This window comes from Camponotus vicinus, unplaced genomic scaffold, assembly GCF_025532165.1.
Source record: "Camponotus vicinus isolate PSW18456_S1 unplaced genomic scaffold, iyCamVici1.0 SCAF_4, whole genome shotgun sequence".
Taxonomy (NCBI): Eukaryota; Metazoa; Arthropoda; class Insecta; order Hymenoptera; family Formicidae; genus Camponotus; species Camponotus vicinus.
In genome coordinates, this window is record NW_028141976.1 from 7,859,395 (window position 1) to 7,878,687 (window position 19,293).

Below are 19,293 nucleotides of genomic sequence, written 5' to 3' on the forward strand. Positions count from 1 at the left end.
TCTCTCACCCTCTCTCTCTCTCTCTTTTTCTCACTCTCCGTCTATCTTACGCCTTTGGCACGTATGGAGCTGACTCTCCCTATATCTCTGTTTCATATATTCCCGTGTCAAGCACTTTCCACGATTGTCGCTCGAGAGTTAAAGATGACGTTAAGCCAAACCTTTTTTTCTCCCAGTAACGGAACTAAATCAAACGATTCTGCCATGCGAGCGAACGCAATCACACGTACATCGATTCGATCTCTCAGTATTTGTTTGTCTCTAGAATTCTCAGTACTTTTGATATCTTTGACGCAAACAGCGAGGAAGGAGTGCGAAGTGTTTGATCATACGTGACCGACTTTTTCAAGTGACTTCCCGGTTCCGCAAACCCTGTGAGATTTATCGTAACAGACGTTTCTGTCGGCTCTACAAAAGTTTCACGATTTGACGATTATTTTTCACAAGCAAGGGCTTTATCCATCCGACGAGTATTCGCGCAAAGTTGATTCGAGCGTACAATCAACTTGGAGAGATTGAGATTTGTAAGCAATGTGTAACACAATTTCCGGTAATTGCGGTGAGATATAATTTTCAAGAAGAACGAGGAGCGAAGCGCGTAACTCATCGATCCGCCAATTTGAGCGGTAAGACGAAGATTGATTCATGATCTTCAATCACTATGCCAAGGTTGCCGCTCTGGGCCGAGATGAATCGACGATCGATTTCGCACATAGCGGAAAATACGCGCACACATTCACGCACGCTATCTGTTTATAAATACGAGTGTCCTGGTCGCTGAATCATCCCTTTGCAACCGCCAAGATACGTGACGAGCCATTAAATTGGCTCGTGACATCCTGTATTACGCTACGATTCCGTAAGCTAACGAGAATCGCAGACGAGTCATCCTTCAACAATTCTACACAGAAAAAAAATAAGTAAAAAAATAAGTGTCAAATCAAAACTTATATACTTAAACTAACGCGTTCATTGTTTCGTATATACGCAACAATTTATAATCTTCTTAGAAGAATTTAATAATTTTAAATTTCAACAATATTATAGTCTTATTTTAATATTGTAATTATCATCTCAAGAATATATAATTATTTAATTCTACTTTAAGAAAATTATAATCTTTGATTTAAAAATGTTATTTTCTATCTAACATTGTTTCTTTTCTATTCAAGAAAATTAAATCTTAAATCATAAAAATATATTTTTCTTGATTGAACTATAAAATGGCTTCATTTAAGTAAGCAATTATTCAAGCAATTATATTTTTCTTTAATTAACACAATATAATCTCATTTCAAAATTTCCATGTTAAAACTAAATATATTTTCAAAACAAGAATGTCCTTTTTTTCTGTGTAGTCATCACGTTAACACATGATTCAAATTATCATGTGTGAATATTTCGATTGTTCTTTCGATAATATATCAACGAAATTATCGTGAATCGATAGAAAATCGCGAGTATTTTATTAAGATGAAGCAAAATCCTTTAGTCCAAATGTAATTTCAACAGATTTCACGTGTAACATAAATATCATATATCGTTAAAACATTTGTACAGAGAAATATTATATCTCGCGCGTCTCTCTTTCGTCGTATTCTTCCAGAATAGAAGGCATTGCTGTGTGCGTGTCGCGATGAAAGAATACTGGAAATGGATGGCAGACATCGACGGATGCTCGGACATGTCGCAAGGGGTGGTCCGATGTCTTCAATGGTGACAAAACCGTGGCATTCCCGTATCCGCTCGCAATTTGGCGAGCAACGATGTACCTCGACAATAGAATACTCTTATTGTCCGATGAAATAATCGTAAAAGGATAATAGGGTTTTACGGACCGACTGTTAGTCGAGCATGTCCCCGACCATAAATACGTTCTTGAGCAATATCCGGTTAAAAGCGATCATTTTTGCTGCCGAGAGAAAAAAACCACTCGGAAGTGAATTTTTATTTTGAAGAGAAAATACCGCGATTACATAAATTATCTCATTCTATTTAATTATCAATCGTACACATCAGCACTTGTTCCTAGAAATATCGACAGCTGTTTTCTTCTATGACATATTTTAATGATTATTTTTGCACGATAAAAAACATTTTGTATTTCTGTTAAAATTTTCTTGTATAAAAATTTTTGTGTTAAATTTTTAACATACTCTTATGTTAATGTAACATATTATCGTTGCGTTATTTTGACATTTCTGCGTTGAGTTAATATTCACCGTTTTTAAGAGTTAAAACAACACAATTAATATGTAAATGCACGAATTTTTGATGAAATATGTTATATGTTAAAATGAACAGATAAGTTGTGTTATTTTTCTCTCTATAACAGTTTCCATATGTTAAATCGACATATCTCTTCTGTTATTTATCATAAAAATGTAAGAATAACAATTTTCTTTTAATTAAATTTAACATTATAAATATGTTAATTTAACATAAACTTTATTTCCAGATAAAATTTAAGTGTTACACTTTTGTGTTAATTTTTAAACATATTACTTGTGTTATTTATTTACATACTTGCCTTCTGTTAAATTAACATTAAAATTAGAGTAGATAAATTGGGAAATGTGAAATATGTTAAATTTAACACAAAATTTTTTACTGTGTGATTCTGTAATTTTTCTAATTTAAAAACTGTTGAGATAAGATGTCGATAAGGTAAAAAAGGAGAAGCTTAATTTCTTAATAACATTTCGATTTTAAGAAAGATTATCGTACATCGCTTCGATGTTAAATTTAGTTACGTCAGACTTTATCGCTCCTTATAAATGCGAAAGTTATTCAGTTACAATGTAAACGGAAATGTATGTTTGCGCTTGTCATATGTAATAGCGCTTTTCTCCGCGGTTTACGAGCACGGCACTTTAGCTGGACGAAGATTCCTTTTTTTCTCCTCGCATCTTCGCGTACAACGACATACGCCATTCTTCTGGATTTAGTCAGAATGAAATATATTTCACCATATATTTTTACTTTTCTCTCCAGAGAGTGCCTCCTTTACGTCTATCATACTCGCGCATAATATATTTTAGCTCGTAAAACACGTTGTCCTACGCTGGTCTTCCGTCTCTATCCAAAGATTCGTATTCATGGACCGCTTTTAGTAGCTGCTGAGTCTATTAACGACGCGCTTATAAGGAAAAGGAAGTTCGTTAAAAGCATGCCGGGAATACGAAATATCGCCTGCAATGACCTGCGAAGCGAAGGCTCATAAATTTCGCAATACTTCTCGCTCCTCAAACTTTTATCTCTCTCCCTCATGTTATTACGATTTAATTTTTATGATACCTTCGCACTTATAAAGTATCAGATAAAAGTGTACATCGGGATACGAATGAGATTATCGATTAAAATTTATAAGATTACAAGTTTTTAAAAAGTCAAAGATTGTCTGACAAAGATACTAGAGTTCAGAATTATATTGAAAATTAAAAACATCTTTAATAAATTAAGTTTCAGAAATAAATAAATAATAAAAGTTTGATTTTTAGTTTAATGTCAAATATATTATTTCTGAAAAATGGTATGAAATAATCGACATTTTTCGCACCAACAACCTCTCTCAAACTAGTCTAATTTTGGCGTTTCGTTTAACCAGTACTTCCGGCGCATTCGCTCGCATGGCGCGTTAGTTGCAAGCGGCAAAAGAAAAAATATGAAATACCAGAAAAAATATGCAGTCGGCAAAGGATGAGCTTGCGATCTCCGACGCAAGAATTTAACTTCACGGTCGCTTTTACGACGTTTTTATCGCTCATTTCGTGCAAGGCATATGTCCGCTATCGCAAAGTGATCTTTGTTTTGTATTCGACCGCCGAACTTAACTACTGGGTTTGTCGTTGATGTCTCTTCGCCCACGTTAACTTTCGCTTTCTTCCGAAGAGAAAGGAAAGAAGCGTACATTCGAGAACAGGCAGCTCGTTTGAATTCTTTCAGTTTCTTTGATCCGGCGTGCGTGACTTGATACGCGATCGATGAAATACGTGCATTTGCGAAATAAACCATTATCTTCAATAGTCGAATCTCGATTAGAGTTCGCAGAGTATTGTCAATTATTGCAGCGAGATACATGCCCAAAACAATATAGGATTATTTTTAAATCTACATGTTAAGTTGTAAAAATTGCGCTATACTAATGTATTACATTCTATTACACGAAATCAATTTTACTCATCAAAATGTTTTCTAAATAATCTCCTAGAAATGTGACTGGAAATATTCAGTTTTTCCATTTCTCGGAATATAAAGCTAAAAAGAGATTTTATTAAATATAATAAAATATAATAAAAAGATTGAATGTATCCGTTATATTAATATAGTTTTCTTGCAAAAAAGAAAAAGAGTAATTTTTTGGTTGACAAGATTAGATATTCTGGATTTTTTCATTAAATTTTCAAATAATTTCTTATTTCGTTAAATATAAAATTTTTATCTTTCCGTAGAATTTTTTAAAAATCTATTTCTTGCAAAAAAAGATATTTCACTTTTTAATTATAAATAAAATGATAAAAGTAACACATTAAGTATCTCTGCCGTGTTTCTTTTATAGAGAGCGTCTAAAATTGAAAATAAAATAAAAATTAGAAGAATATGATTTTAAAAATGAAGAATATGATTTTATATTACATATTTGCACCTTTTAGTTTATATAAAATCTCTGTTTTCAACTGCTATTTATATTAATAAAAATTATTATTAGGACATTTTCTTAGAAAAAAAATTGTTTTCAAATTTACTAAAAAATATATTATTAAATGTTTGTAGTAATAACATGATATTTTGTATAATACTGCAGATTTAATAGGTGGATTAAATACACAGAATGGTATTCCACTCAGCTTTCTACATTTATTCCAAAATTATATGAAGAATTTTTATTCTGAAAGATGATAAAAAGAGAAAAAAGATGTAATTTATCGTCAGAAATTCCCGAGTATCACACATGGTATATCTCACATTGCAAACGTCGCTATTTCGTGCATCGTGAGCCTCCGGTTCACCGGAAGGCTAAATCACACGTCGGCAAACTAACTCGAGCGTTAAACGTCTCGTTTGTGTTTAGCTCGCTAATACATCTAGTTAAGTGGAAAGCAATTCTGGCCGATTATAGAAGACCTGCATAGAACTCTCTCCCCCGATGGGAACAGTCAGTGTCAGTGTCAGTGTCAGATCCGATACAGTCATCCGGTGAACGTGCATCGCGAGAATGTTACTTCACGACTATTCAAATGTTAATCATTCGAAAAATAAATGACCGATTAAGTATTTTCTCAAGTATCTTCTCACAGATCTCTCTTAAATCCTTCCTGATTCGCAACGATCTAACACGTTAAATATTAATATATAAAACTAATCTTTGTACGCGACACTTTTCTTCAGGCATCGTGGCCATTAGCTAAAGTTAACCGAAGTTTACGAGGGAACGCGGGATTTAATCTGCTCACGCTACGTCCATACGATTACCGACAATCACCCTGCAATTGCGTGCATTCCCATTGACGGTTGAACAGCTCCTAATGCACTCACGAATAGGGAATTACGTATATAACGCGCATAACGTAAACTGTACGCGCGTAAAACGTTATCAGGGAGAGATTGAGGAAACTACCGCGAAAGAGCTTGGAGCGTGCCGTAATAATAACATTCCGAGTGGTATATAAAGAATGGTCATGGCCGAACGGGTGAAAATGTGGACTGCCGGCCGATTATCTGCGCGAGTGATCAGCATCGAAATGCACGACGTGGTCTGGATTTTTCTCTCTCTCTCTCTCTTTCCCTTGTTTTTTATTTCATGACGCCCACGACACGCGAGAGGGAATCGGCGTCGTAACGAGAAGGGCCGCGGCTTCCTTCTCCTCCTCCTCCTTCGAGAAGACAATAATTAAGGATCCCCCGTGCCGTGACAATTGGCGCGTTGGCCGTGTTATGTCGTGCGGCCTGCACGCTATCCTCGTACTTGCGTGACACGTTCGTTGCGTGACTCGGCGCGAGCATCGAGCTAAGCGAGTGGATACGAGGCCACGACCCCGTCATTATCGGTAGATCGTGTTAAACCCCCGTATAACCCGGGCACACCGAAAACCCGGTAACTCGACGCGAGATCTTTCCCCTTCCGCTCGGAATCTTGGCTTTTCGACTCGCGCGTGAGTTCCATGCACCCTCATATATTGGATGATTAAATTCTTTAGCACGAGAATATTTTTTTTCTTGCAAAATCTTGCTCCCCGGGATATCTTAAATCCTCGAGGAATAATCGAGCAAGCCGCTTGCAGGGAATCGTTAGGTCGGCGTCCAGTTTTATCATAATTTTTATGTCAGATTGTCCGAACGAAGGAGGACTACGGTACAGTGCATCTCCTCGAGGCTGTTTTTTCCCCTGCAAAATTCATCAAGCGAAAGTGTTCGCCGCGCGAAAGAAGAGGGACATTAGAAGGAAGATAAACACGAAGAAATCTTCTTTGGAACTTGATAAATCGCGGTGGGACGGGGACGGGGGAACGAGAGGACGCCGCGAAAAACGAAAGGATCAACGAGCCCCTCGTCCAAATGCCCGTGTATTATATGCGGCGTCCGCGCCTCCGGTAATGGCTCCTTATGATTTAGCGAGAGTGTTTTCTTAGTTCTCGCGAAAGTGGAGACCGCGTAATCGTTTGTCAAGCGCCCGACGAAATAATAGCGCCGGCGGGGTTGGAACGGCCACCCCTTCGTGTACCATCGCGCCAAAGAAATTCCACGGTGATATTTCATCATCATCGCTATTAAAGGTCATTTCGCAGATGAAGAGTAATGACGAACGTCCTTCGCACAAGCACGGCAACGATGAACCTCGTTCCCGAACGATGTCCCTCCGTAAAGAATCTCGAGGGGTCGCGCGACTCGTAAAGCCCCGCTGATGATATGCCCTTGACAGTGAATTTTTCCGGTCAGCGGATTCAAAACAAAAAAGACAATTGTAAAACTCTGTTACGTGCGATCAGCTTATAAATACCTATTTATAATTTTAATAAGATGAAAGAATGACACTGTTCAATGACAAAGATACGAAGAAAAGGGTAATTTTATAATTTCTTATAATTTTTTATGTTGCAAATAATTTTAGCTTTCAAATATTCTATTATACAGCAATTTTAGAAAAACTTAGATTAAAGATGTAAAAAAGATAAGATGTAAAAAAATTATTTTAACGTAATTCTCTATGGCATAGCAATAAATAATGTGATAGGAACAAAATTTTATTTATTGTTCAAAATTAAGTATATTTTTAAAACTTTTTGTTTCTAAAAAATATTTGTTATAAAAATCAAACGTAATAAAATTTTTATGATCAACTATTTATTATACTATAAGTTTATTATACTATAGAAAAATATTCATCCATTATCCCCTATGATTCTTCTATTATTTATATTCATTATGTTACATCAATTTTGAAATAAATTTCAAACTCAATAACCTTATAAAAATTACTATATAATTCAATCTCGATAAATTTTGCATCCCACCCTGCATCTCACGCAATAAGCTCTCCATAGTTGCTTCCTATTGTTAGATATTGTACGCTGAAAAATCGAGAAAGCCTTAAAAAAGAAGCAATTGAAACGTATTTAATATGCCTCTCCAAAAGATGTTTAGAAAGAAATTTTAAAGTAATGTATCTAATCATTCTTTTAAAAATCGAGGAAAAAACTTATTTTAATGGATATAGAGAGATAAGTGAATCTTCAAAAAATGAATCTTTTTTAAGTTCCTAAGGTATTTACTTTTAAATAAATAAATTATCGTAAATTATAATTATTTTAGTACAAAAATGAAAAAGATGTAAAAAAAACAATGATAAAATTTTAAATCCAAAAAATTTTAAAACAATAACTTATTTGTTAGAACAATTATTCTAGCTATTAATGAAGTGAACATACATAAAGCTTGCTTGTTTACAAAAGCTCTGATAATTAATTTATTAAATATAGTGACAAAATATTTTTTTTAAATATTATATAATATTATAACATAAGCCGCGTTTGCTTCCAATTCAATGATTTGTGCATTGACTGTAATAAAAGTAACATGTATTTGATGCAATTTGATAAGTAAGAAATTTATTAAATAAATAAGATAATATATCTCTTTAACATAAAATGTTATTCTAGTACACAGAAAAATACATCCCCTAAAGAAAATCTTATAAAGGTAAAAAAATACGCTAAGTACATAAAGAAAATAAAAAAATCTAAAAGAGTGATAAAAATAAAATATTTAAAAACCGATATGAGATCAATACTACTAGCCAAGTACAATAAATTATGTGATATTAATTCGTAACCGATACTAAATGAGTTAAGATTACTTTAATTCCTAAAGCAATTTTTATATGATGTATATAATTTAAAAAAGTTTTACACAAATTCTAAATCGCATAAATGACCTTCAGGTCGAAGTTAGATATGAAAACTTGGCGTGCCCCCCTCCCGCTTCGTCGTTTACATATCTTGAATAAAATAAGAAATTTGATTATACAATATACATATATATACAATATATATTTGTTTATCCTTTCATTTAGTAAGTACAATTTACATTTTTATAAAATAAGCTTTAGACTACGAATGTGCAACAGGCAGCCTGTGGGTCAGAAACGACCTGCGAAGCTTTTCAATCCGACTTACAACAATTAAACTTTACTTGCAGAGAAAATAAAAAAACTCATAAAAAAAGAGATTTCACTTTGCCTAATCTCTATGTGATGATTTCCAGGTAATACAGAGGAGACAAGATATATAAGTTCGAAATTTAGCTACGCGCGTGCGCGGTCCGTAGTGTAATTTTAAATTTTACATTGGGCCCATCAAAAATCTAGCTGTTTCCTGTTTTAAACTATATGATTTAAATACGGGGCACGCCAAGTTTTCATATCTTACTTCGACCTGAAGGTCATTTATGCAATTTAGAATTTGTGTAAAACTTTTTTAAATTATATACATCATATAAAAAATGCTTTAGGAATTAAAGTAATCTTAACTCATTTAGTATCGATTACGAATTAATATCACATAATTTGTTGTACTTGGCTAATAGTATTGATCTCATATCGGTTTTTAAATATTTTATTTTTATCACTCTTTTAGATTTTTTGATTTTTTTTATGCACTTGGCGTATTTTTTTACCTTTATAAGGTGTTTTTAGGGGATCTCACTGCTTTTTATAAAATTTTATATTATTTATACAGAAAATATATGTTAGATTTTTTAAAGACATTTTTTTATGTATTTGACGTATCTTATTTTACCGTTATAAGGTTGTTTCTAGAGGGATATCACCATCTTTTTGTAAAAATTTATATTATTTCTGCAAAAAATATATACGCATTTTTAAAAATCTTTACTAAGGGTAAGTCGCGTATTTTTACAAGGTTTCATTTTCTAGATATTAGAGTTCACTCCCAAGGAGTGCTTTTTGAACATTGTTATAATACGATAAATTAGTCTCCTTAGAAGTCTTATCTAACGGCACAGTTTTTATATTTTTGTGATACCGTTTTCGAGATAGATTAGATTTTACCCCCAAGAGGTTTTTGAAAATTGTTATGCGATAAATTAATCTCTCACACGTATACACACACATATACACATATCACACGTATGCACACATGTACATAAATGGTTTTGTTTCTTAAAGCATTTTTGCACACTAAAGCGAATAATCATATATACGTAGTATGAACGCAGCTTGAGGGACAAAATCGCTTTGAATGTGCGCATGCGAACATACGTTCATGAGTCTGAACCTTATGAAGGAAAATGAAAAATTGCACAATTCCGACATGCGATTATCATTTCTCGGAAATGACTGCACCGATTTTATTCAAACTGGTCACAATCGAAAGCTTGTATTCACATTATATCAGAAAAATGCCGTTAAATTTTTAATTACGGCTTTAGTTTCTGAAATATTTCAATCGAAAGTGTATGTGACGTAAAATCATTTCACGTAAAATTCCAGATAAGCTACTTAGGTGATATCGCCGCATCGAGAACAGTGACTCTCAATGCTCGGATCCAATTATTTATCAGTTTATGTACTTGGCGTCGCGACGCTACCGCGTCGCTTGATTATACTCCTCGATTAATGTATCTCGCACTTTTCCTTTCTTATCGATGTGGTAATTTATGCTACCTATTTTGATAGAAGTAATTGTGGCTAATTCACAGATACACAGATTCACAGAAAGATCTATCTTCCAACGATTAGTAACTTTTAATATTCATATTTATATTTTAATATTTATGATTTAATTTCTCTTTTTGTAATTTTTTCCTATAAACAATGAAATTACCAGCAATGAATAAGCAACTAATCGTAAAATAATTAGGCAGATTTAAATTGTGTATCAATATTTACATTTATACAAAGACATTTTTTCACGACCTTTCTCTGTTTCCTTTATTAACTTCTATGTTTTTCGTTGAAATTATTCTTCGTTTGAATTTAGTTATATACAGTCTCTGATACAAAGCGAATATTATGGCTAGCTATGTGTGGCCGTATTTTACAAAAATCGTTGCAGCTGCAACGTGCAATTTTTGTAATGAATATCATTCTCTTCAGACAGACTATTCCAATATAAAATATCACATAAACACGGAACATAAAGGTATTTATAACATTATTAACCATTTCAGTGTCAAGCGGCGCGATCGCGCTTCTTCTATCCAGTGCTTAAAAGTGCCAGCGCATCAATTTGTAAATTCATAGTAATTGCACGTTCGGTTTGTGTGGATGCGTGTCTTTACTGTTACCATTTGGTCATAGACATATTAAGACGAAATTGAAGCAATATAACACTGTGCAAGTGTACATGTTTTTAATATTATAAACAAGATTGGCCGCTTCGCTTTTTTCGACTCAGAATTGGAAGACAAGCGCTATCGCGCCGCTTGGCATTTTTCGATAGAGTTTCTACAATAGTTCGTAGCATTTAACGTCATTTAAAAAATTTCCAAAATAGGAGAAAGCGAATGCTCATTTTCTATAATACAAGACCATAAAGTACAATGTGATAATTGTCATAAAAGATATAACATAATTTACACCGTTAGAAACAAAATGAAAATACATTTAAAAAATGAACATGGAATTGATGAAAATGCAGCGAGAGAATTTGAAAACTTGATAGAAAATAGTAATGATGTTATACTAAATCATGATACAATAACGTGCCGACATTGCCGCCAAATTTTTCCAAGGAATTATTTCTTTTTAGTGGAACATTTGATCACTCATGAAGTCGATGTACCTTTGGAATTCAAATAAACGTGGTAAGAGAGAAACGGCGATAAATCGAATGTTATTATTTCATCTCTTTTCAATTAACTTATTTATATACATTTTTGTGTACATAATGAATAAAATTATATATAATAAGTAAAATCATCAAATTCAAGATATTTAATATATCTCTATCACAAAGATTATGAATATTATGATCAAACAGGTTAACAAACAGTTCTTTACGTTCTAGGCAAAGTGCTATAGATATTCCTAAAAGCAGCTACAAATAACTAAAACGCAATTTTTATCAATTTGGCAATGTAAATGACTATATATCACTACATCTTGGAGATTCTGAGTTAAACAGCTCTCAGTCAACGGATTTTGATAACATTGCTGAATATGATGGCCCTTCTTCCTCCCTCCGATCTCGAAGATATATGTAAAGATATTGAATTATTGACCAGCTCTCAGTCAACGGATTTTGATAGAATTGTTGAATATGAGGGCCCTATTGAACTCGAAAATATATTTGAAAGTAAGAAAATGGAAAAATTTGACGCTTTGATGAGTAATAATTTGCTTTTTGACGTAACATTAAGTAATATAACATGAAATTATAATTACAATACATCTACAGTTTTACAAATTATTTACAAAATTATTTATTTATTATGTATTTATCAAACATCGACAAAGATATATTTTCGACTATTTTTCATACTATTAATATCTATTAAAAAATTTATTACATAATATTATATTTAACATCTCTCAGATATTACATATGATCTGTTATTGATTTCGAAAGTAATTTTTTGAAAGTATTCGGTACGCATACATACATATGTACATACATAGATATATGTGTGTGTGCATATATATATATATATATATATACATACACACACACACACACATACATATACACATATATATGAGACATATTTTTTTCATACTATTTGTATAGAAAAATTTATTACATAATATTGTATATAACAGATATTACATATGTCATGATTTTTATATCTGTCATTGATTTTGAACGTAATTTTTTAAAAGAAATCAATTATGTATCAATAATAATTATTTATAATTAAAATTTTAGTTTATTTTCTTACAAATCGTTTTGAACTTTAATCTGATTATTTTAAGCTAAATCTCTTAATTGTTATGTATTATAAAACGAAAGAATAATGAAGAAAATGAAAAAAAAAAGTAATTTTATAATTTCTTGTATTTTTTTTACACCGGAAACAATCTTAGCTCTCAAATATTCTATTATGTAATAATTTTTAAAAAAATTTAGATTAAAGATGAAAAAAATTATTTTAATGTAATTATCTATGTCATAGCAATATATAATGTAATAAAAACAAAATGTTATTTATTGTTCAAAATTAAGTATAGTTTTAAAACTTCTTGCTTCTAAAAAAAGTTTGATGTAAGAATCAAAATTAATAAAATTTTTATGATTAACTATTTGTTATTCTATAGATTTATTACACTGTAGAAAAATTATTATCAATTGTTTATCCTATGATTCCTCTATATTCATTACATCAATTTTGAATTACATTTCAAATTCAATAAGCTTGTAAAAATTTCTATATAATTCAATCTCGAAAAATTTTTGCATCCCACTCTGCATCTCTCGCAATAAGCTTTCCACAGTTGCTTTCCATTGTTAGATATTGTACGCTGAGAAATCGAGAAAGTCTTAAAAAATAAGCAATTGAAACGTATTTAAAATGCCTCTCGAAAAGATGTTTAGAAAGAAATTTTAAAGTAATGTATCTAACCATTCTTATAAAAAACGAGGAATAAACTTATTTTAATGGTCATAGAGAGATGATTGAGTCTTCAAAAAGTGAATCTCTTTTAGGTTCCTAAGGTATATATTTTTAAATAAATAAATTATCGTAAATTATGATTATCTTAGTACAAAAATGAAAAAGATGTAAAAAAAACAATAATAAAATTTTCAATCCAAAAAATGTTAAAACAATAACTTATTTGTTAGAACAATTATTCTAGCTATTAATTAAGTGGACATACATGAAGCTTGCTTGCTTACAAAAGAACTGATAATTAATTTATTAAATATAGTGACAAAATATTTTTTTTAAATATTATATAATATTATAACATAAGCCGCGTTTGCTTCCAATTCAATGATTTGTGCATTGATTGTAATAAAAGTAATATGTATTTGATGCAATTTGATAAGTAAGGAATTTATTAAATAAATAAGATAATATATCTCTTTAAAACAGGGTTATTCTAGTACACAGAAAAATATATTATACTCTTCGATTAATGTATCTCGCACTTTTCCTTTCTTATCGATGTGGTAATTTATGCTACCTATTTTGATAGAAGTAATTGTTGCTAATTCACAGATACAGATTCGCAGACAGATCTATCTTGCAACGATTAGTAATTTTTAATATTCATACTTATATTTTAATATTTACTTATGATTTAATTTCTTTTTCTGTAATTTTTTCCTATAAATAATGAGATTACCAGCAGTGAATAAACAACTAATCGTAAAATTAGTTAGGCAGATTTAAATTGTGTATCAATATTTACATTTATACAAAGACATTTTTTCACGACCTTTCTTTATTTCCTTTATTAACTTCTATGTTTTTCGTTGAAATTATTCTTCGTTTGAATTTAGTCATATACAGTCTCTGATACAAAACGAATATTATGGATTGCTCCTATGTATGGCCGTATTTTACAAAAATCGCTGAAGGTGCAACGTGCAATTATTGTAATAAATATTATTCTCTTCGGCTATCCTATAACAGTATAACAAGACACATCGGAACGAAACATAAAGGTATTTATAACATTATTATCCGTTCCAGTGTCAAGCGACGCGATCGCGCTTCTTCTATCCAGTGCTTAAAAATGCCAGCGCATCAATTTGTAAATTCACAATACTAGCACGTTCGGTTTGTGTGGATGCGTGTCCTTATTGTTATCGTTTAGTCATAGACAAATTAAGACAAAATTGAAGCAATATAACACTATGCAAGTGTACATTTTTTTAATATTATAAACAAGACTGGCCGCTTAGCTTCTTTCGATTCAGAATTGGAAGACAAGCGCTATCGCGCCGCTTGGCATTTTTCGATAGAGTTTCTACAAAAGTTCGTGGCACTCAAACGACACTTAAAAAATTTCCAAAATAGGAGAAAGCGAATGGTCATTTTCTGTAATAAAAGACCAATGTAAATTACAATGTGGTATTTGTCATAAAAGATATAATTTAGTTTACACCGTTACAAACCAAATGAAAATACATTTAACAATTCAACATGGAATTGATGAAAATGCAGCGAGAGAACTTCAAAACTTTATAATAAATAATAATGATGTTATACTAAATCAAAATCGTACAATAACGTGCCAACATTGCCGAAAAGTTTTTCCAAGGAATTATCCCTTTTTATTGAATCATATGATCACCCATTTTTAACTCGATGTACCTTTGTAATTCAAATAAACGGGGTAAGAAAGAAACGGCGATAAATCGAATATTATTATTTTATCTCTTTTCATTCTTTTATTCATATATATTTTTGTGTACATAATGAATAAAATTATATATAATAAGTAAAATCTTCAAATTCAAGATATTTAATATATCTTTATCACAAAGATTATGAATATTAAGATCAAACAGGTTAACAAACAGTTTTTTACGTTCTAGGCAAAGTGCTATAGATATTCCTAAAAACAGCTAGAAATAACTAATACGCAATTTTTATCAATTTGGCAATGTAAATGACTATATATCACTATATCTTGGAAATTCTGAGTTAAACAGCTCTCAGTCAGGATTTTGATAACATTGCTGAATATGATGGCTCTTCCGATCTCGAAGATATATGTAAAAATATTGAATTATTGACCTGCTATCAGTCAACGGATTTTGATAGAATTGTTGAATATGATGGCCCTACTGAACTCGAAAATATATTTAAAAGTAAGGAAATGGAAAAATTTTACGCTTTGATGAGTAATAATTTGCTTTTTGACGTAACATTAAATAATATAACATGAAAGTATAATTACAATACATCTACAGTTTTACAAATATATTGTTTATTCATTATGTATTTATCAAACATCGACAAAGATATATTTTCGGCTATTTTTCATACTATTAATATCTATTAAAAAATTTATTACATAATATTATATTTAACATCTCTCAGATATTACATATGATCTGTTATTGATTTCGAAAATAATTTTTTAAAAGTATTCGGTACACATACATACATATGTACATATATATATATATATATATATATATATATATATATATATATATATATACACACACACATATACACATACATATGACACATATTTTTTTCATACTATTTGTATAGAAAAATTTATTACATAATATTGTATATAACAGATATTACATATGTCATGATTTTTACATCTGTCATTGATTTTGAAAGTAATTTTTTAAAAGAAATCAGTTATGTATAAAAAATAATTATTTATAATTAAAATTTTAGTTTATTTTCTTACAAATTATTTTAAACTTTAATCTCATTATTTTAAGCTAAATCTCTTAATTGTTATGTATTATAAAACGGAAGAATAATAAAGAAGATTAGAAGAAAAGAGTAATTTTACAATTTCTTCTAATTTTTTTTATGCCGGAAACAATGTTAGCTCTCAAATATTCTATTATGTAATAATTTTTCAAAAAAATTTAGATTAAAGGTAAAAAATATTATTTTATTGTAATTTTCTATGTCATAGCAATATATAACATGATAAGAACAAAATGTTATTTATTGTTCAAAATTAAGTATAGTTTTAAAACTTCTTGCTTCTAAAAAAGTTTGTTGTAAGAATCAAAATTAATAAAATTTTTATGATCAATAATTTATTATTCTATAGGTTTATTATACTGGTGAAAAATTATAATCAATTGTTTATCCTATGATTCCTCTATATTCATTACATCAATTTTGAATTACATTTCAAATTCAATAAGCTTGTAAAAATTTCTATATAATTCAATCTCGAAAAATTTTTGCATCCCACTCTGCATCTCTCGCAATACGCTCTCCACAGTTGCTTCCCATTGTTAGATAATGTACGCTGAAAAATCGAGAATGTCTTAAAATATAAGCAATTGAAACGTATTTAATATGTCTCTCGAAAAGATGTTTGGAAAGAAATTTTAAAGTAATGTATTTAATCATTCTTTTAAAAATCGAGGAATAAACTCATTTTAATGGATATAGAGAGATAAGTGAGTCTTCAAAAAATGAATCTTTTTTAAGTTCCTAAGGTATTTACTTTTAAATAAAAGAATTATCGTAAATTATAATTATTTTAGTACAGAAGTGAAAAAGATGTAAAAGAAAGCAATGATAAAATTTTCAATCCAAAAAATTTTAAAACAATAACTTATTTGTTAGAACAATTATTCTAGCTATTAATTAAGTGAACATACATAAAGCTTCCTTGCTTACAAGAGCTCTGATAATTAATTTATTAAATATAGTAACAAAATATTTTTTTTAAATATTATATAATATTATAACATATGCCGCGTTTGTTTCCAATTCAATGCTTTGTGCATTGACTGTAATAAAAGTAATATGTATTTGATGAAATTTGATAAGTAAGAAATTTAATAAATAAATGAGATAATATATCTCTTTCACATAAAGTTATTCTAGTACACAGAAAGATATATTATACTCCTCGATTAATGTATCTTGCACTTTTCCTTTCTTATCGATGTGGTAATTTATGCTACCTATTTTGATAGAAGTAATTGTGGATAATTCACAGATACACAGACTCACAGACAAATCTATCTTGCAAAGATTAGTAATTTTTAATATTCATATTTATTGTAATATTTATGATTATTTAATTTCTCTTTCTGTAATTTTTTCGTACAAACAATGAAATTACCAGCAGTGAATAAGCAACTAATCGTAAAATAGTTAGGCAGATTTAAATTGTGTATCAATATTTACATTTATACAAAGACATTTATTCACGATCTTTCTCTGTTTCCTTTATTAACTTCTATGTTTCTCGTTTAAATTATTCTTCGTTTGAATTTAGTTATATACAGTCTCTGATACAAAGCGAATATTATGGCTAGCTATGTGTGGCCGTATTTTACAAAAATCGTTGCAGGTGCAACGTGCAATTTTTGTAATAAATTTTGTTCTCTTCGCCCAAACTTTTCCAATATAAATAGTCACATAACAAGAAAACATGAAGGTATTTATAACATTATTAACCGTTTCAGTGTCAAGCGGCGCGATCGCGCTTCTTCTGTTCAGTAAAAGTGCCAGCGCATCAATTTGTAAATTCACAGTAATTGCATGTTCGGTTTGTGTGGATGCTTATCTTTACTGTTACCGTTTGGTCATAGACAAATTAAGACGAAATTGAAGCAATATAACACTGTGCAAGTGTACATGTTTTTAATATTATAAACAAGATTGGCCGCTTCGCTTTTTTCGACTCAGAATTGGAAGACAAGCGCTATCGCGCCGCTTGGCATTTTTCGATAGAGTTTCTACAATAGTTCGTAGCATTTAACGTCATTTAAAAAATTTCCAAAATAGGAGAAAGCGAATGCTCATTTTCTGTAATACAAGACCATAAAGTACAATGTGATAATTGTCATAAAAGATATAACATAATTTACACCATTAGAAACAAAATGAAAATACATTTAAAAAATGAACATGGAATTGATGAAAATGCAGCGAGAGGACATCAAATCTGGATAGAACGTAGTAATGATGTTATACTAAATCAGGATTGTACAATAAAGTGCCGACATTGCCATCAAGTTTTTCCAAGGAATTATTTCTCTTTAATGAAACATTTGATCACTCATAAAGTTGATGTACCTTTGGAATTCAAATAAACGTGGTAAGAGAGAAACGGCGATAAATCGAATGTTATTATTTCATCTCTTTTCAATTACCTTATTTATATACATTTTTGTGTACATAATGAATAAAATTATATATAATAAGTAAAATCATCAAATTCAAGATATTTAATATAACTTTATCACAAAGATTATGAATATTAAGATCAAACAGGTTAACAAACAGTTTCTTACGTTCTAGGCAAAGTGCTATAGATATTCCTAAAAGCATCTACAAATAACTAATACGCAATTTTTATCAATTTGGCAATGTAAATGACTATATATCACTATATCTTGGAAATTCTGAGTTAAACAGCTCTCAGTCAACGGATATTAATAAAATTGCTGATTATGATGGCCCTACTGAACTCGAAAATAAATTTAAAAGTAAAGAAATGGAAAAATTTTACGCTTTGATGAGTAATAATTTGCTTTTTGACGTAACATTAAGTAATATAACATGAAATTATAATTACAATATATGTACAGTTTTACAAATATATTGTTTATTTATTATGTATTTATCAAACATCGACAAAGATATATTTTCGGCTATTTTTCATACTATTAATATCTATTAAAAAATTTATTACATAATATTATATTTAACATCTCTCAGATATTACATATGATCTGTTATTGATTTCGAAAATAATTTTTTAAAAGTATTCGGTACACATACATACATATGTACATACATATATATATATATATATATATATATATATATATACATATACACATATATATGACATATTTTTTTCATACTATTTGTATAGAAAAATTTATTACATAATATTGTATATAACAGATATTACATATGTCATGATTTTTACATCAGTCATTGATTTTAAAAGTAATTTTTTAAAAGAAATCAATTATGTATCATAAATAATTATTTATAATTAAAATTTTAGTTTATTTTCTTACAAATTATTTTAAACTTCAATCTCATTATTTTAAGCTAAATCTCTTAATTGTTATGTATTATAAAACGGAAGAATAATGAAGAAGATAAGATGAAAAGAGTAATTTTATAATTTCTTGTAATTTTTTT

General features: G+C 29.9%; 1 protein-coding gene and 2 long non-coding RNA genes across 11 annotated transcripts in view; all 3 read left to right on the forward strand.

Moving 5' to 3' along the window:
- Positions 1-19,293, forward strand: part of Ten-m (teneurin transmembrane protein Ten-m) — a 683,381-nt gene that overhangs the window by 126,484 nt on the left and 537,604 nt on the right. The window lies entirely within an intron of this gene.
- On the forward strand, positions 10,568-11,964 carry LOC145971168 (uncharacterized). Its single transcript, XR_014438788.1, has 3 exons — positions 10,568-10,658; positions 11,013-11,322; positions 11,526-11,964. It is a non-coding gene; the product is annotated as an uncharacterized LOC145971168 (long non-coding RNA).
- On the forward strand, positions 13,962-15,435 carry LOC145971117 (uncharacterized). Its single transcript, XR_014438768.1, has 3 exons — positions 13,962-14,126; positions 14,482-14,800; positions 15,003-15,435. It is a non-coding gene; the product is annotated as an uncharacterized LOC145971117 (long non-coding RNA).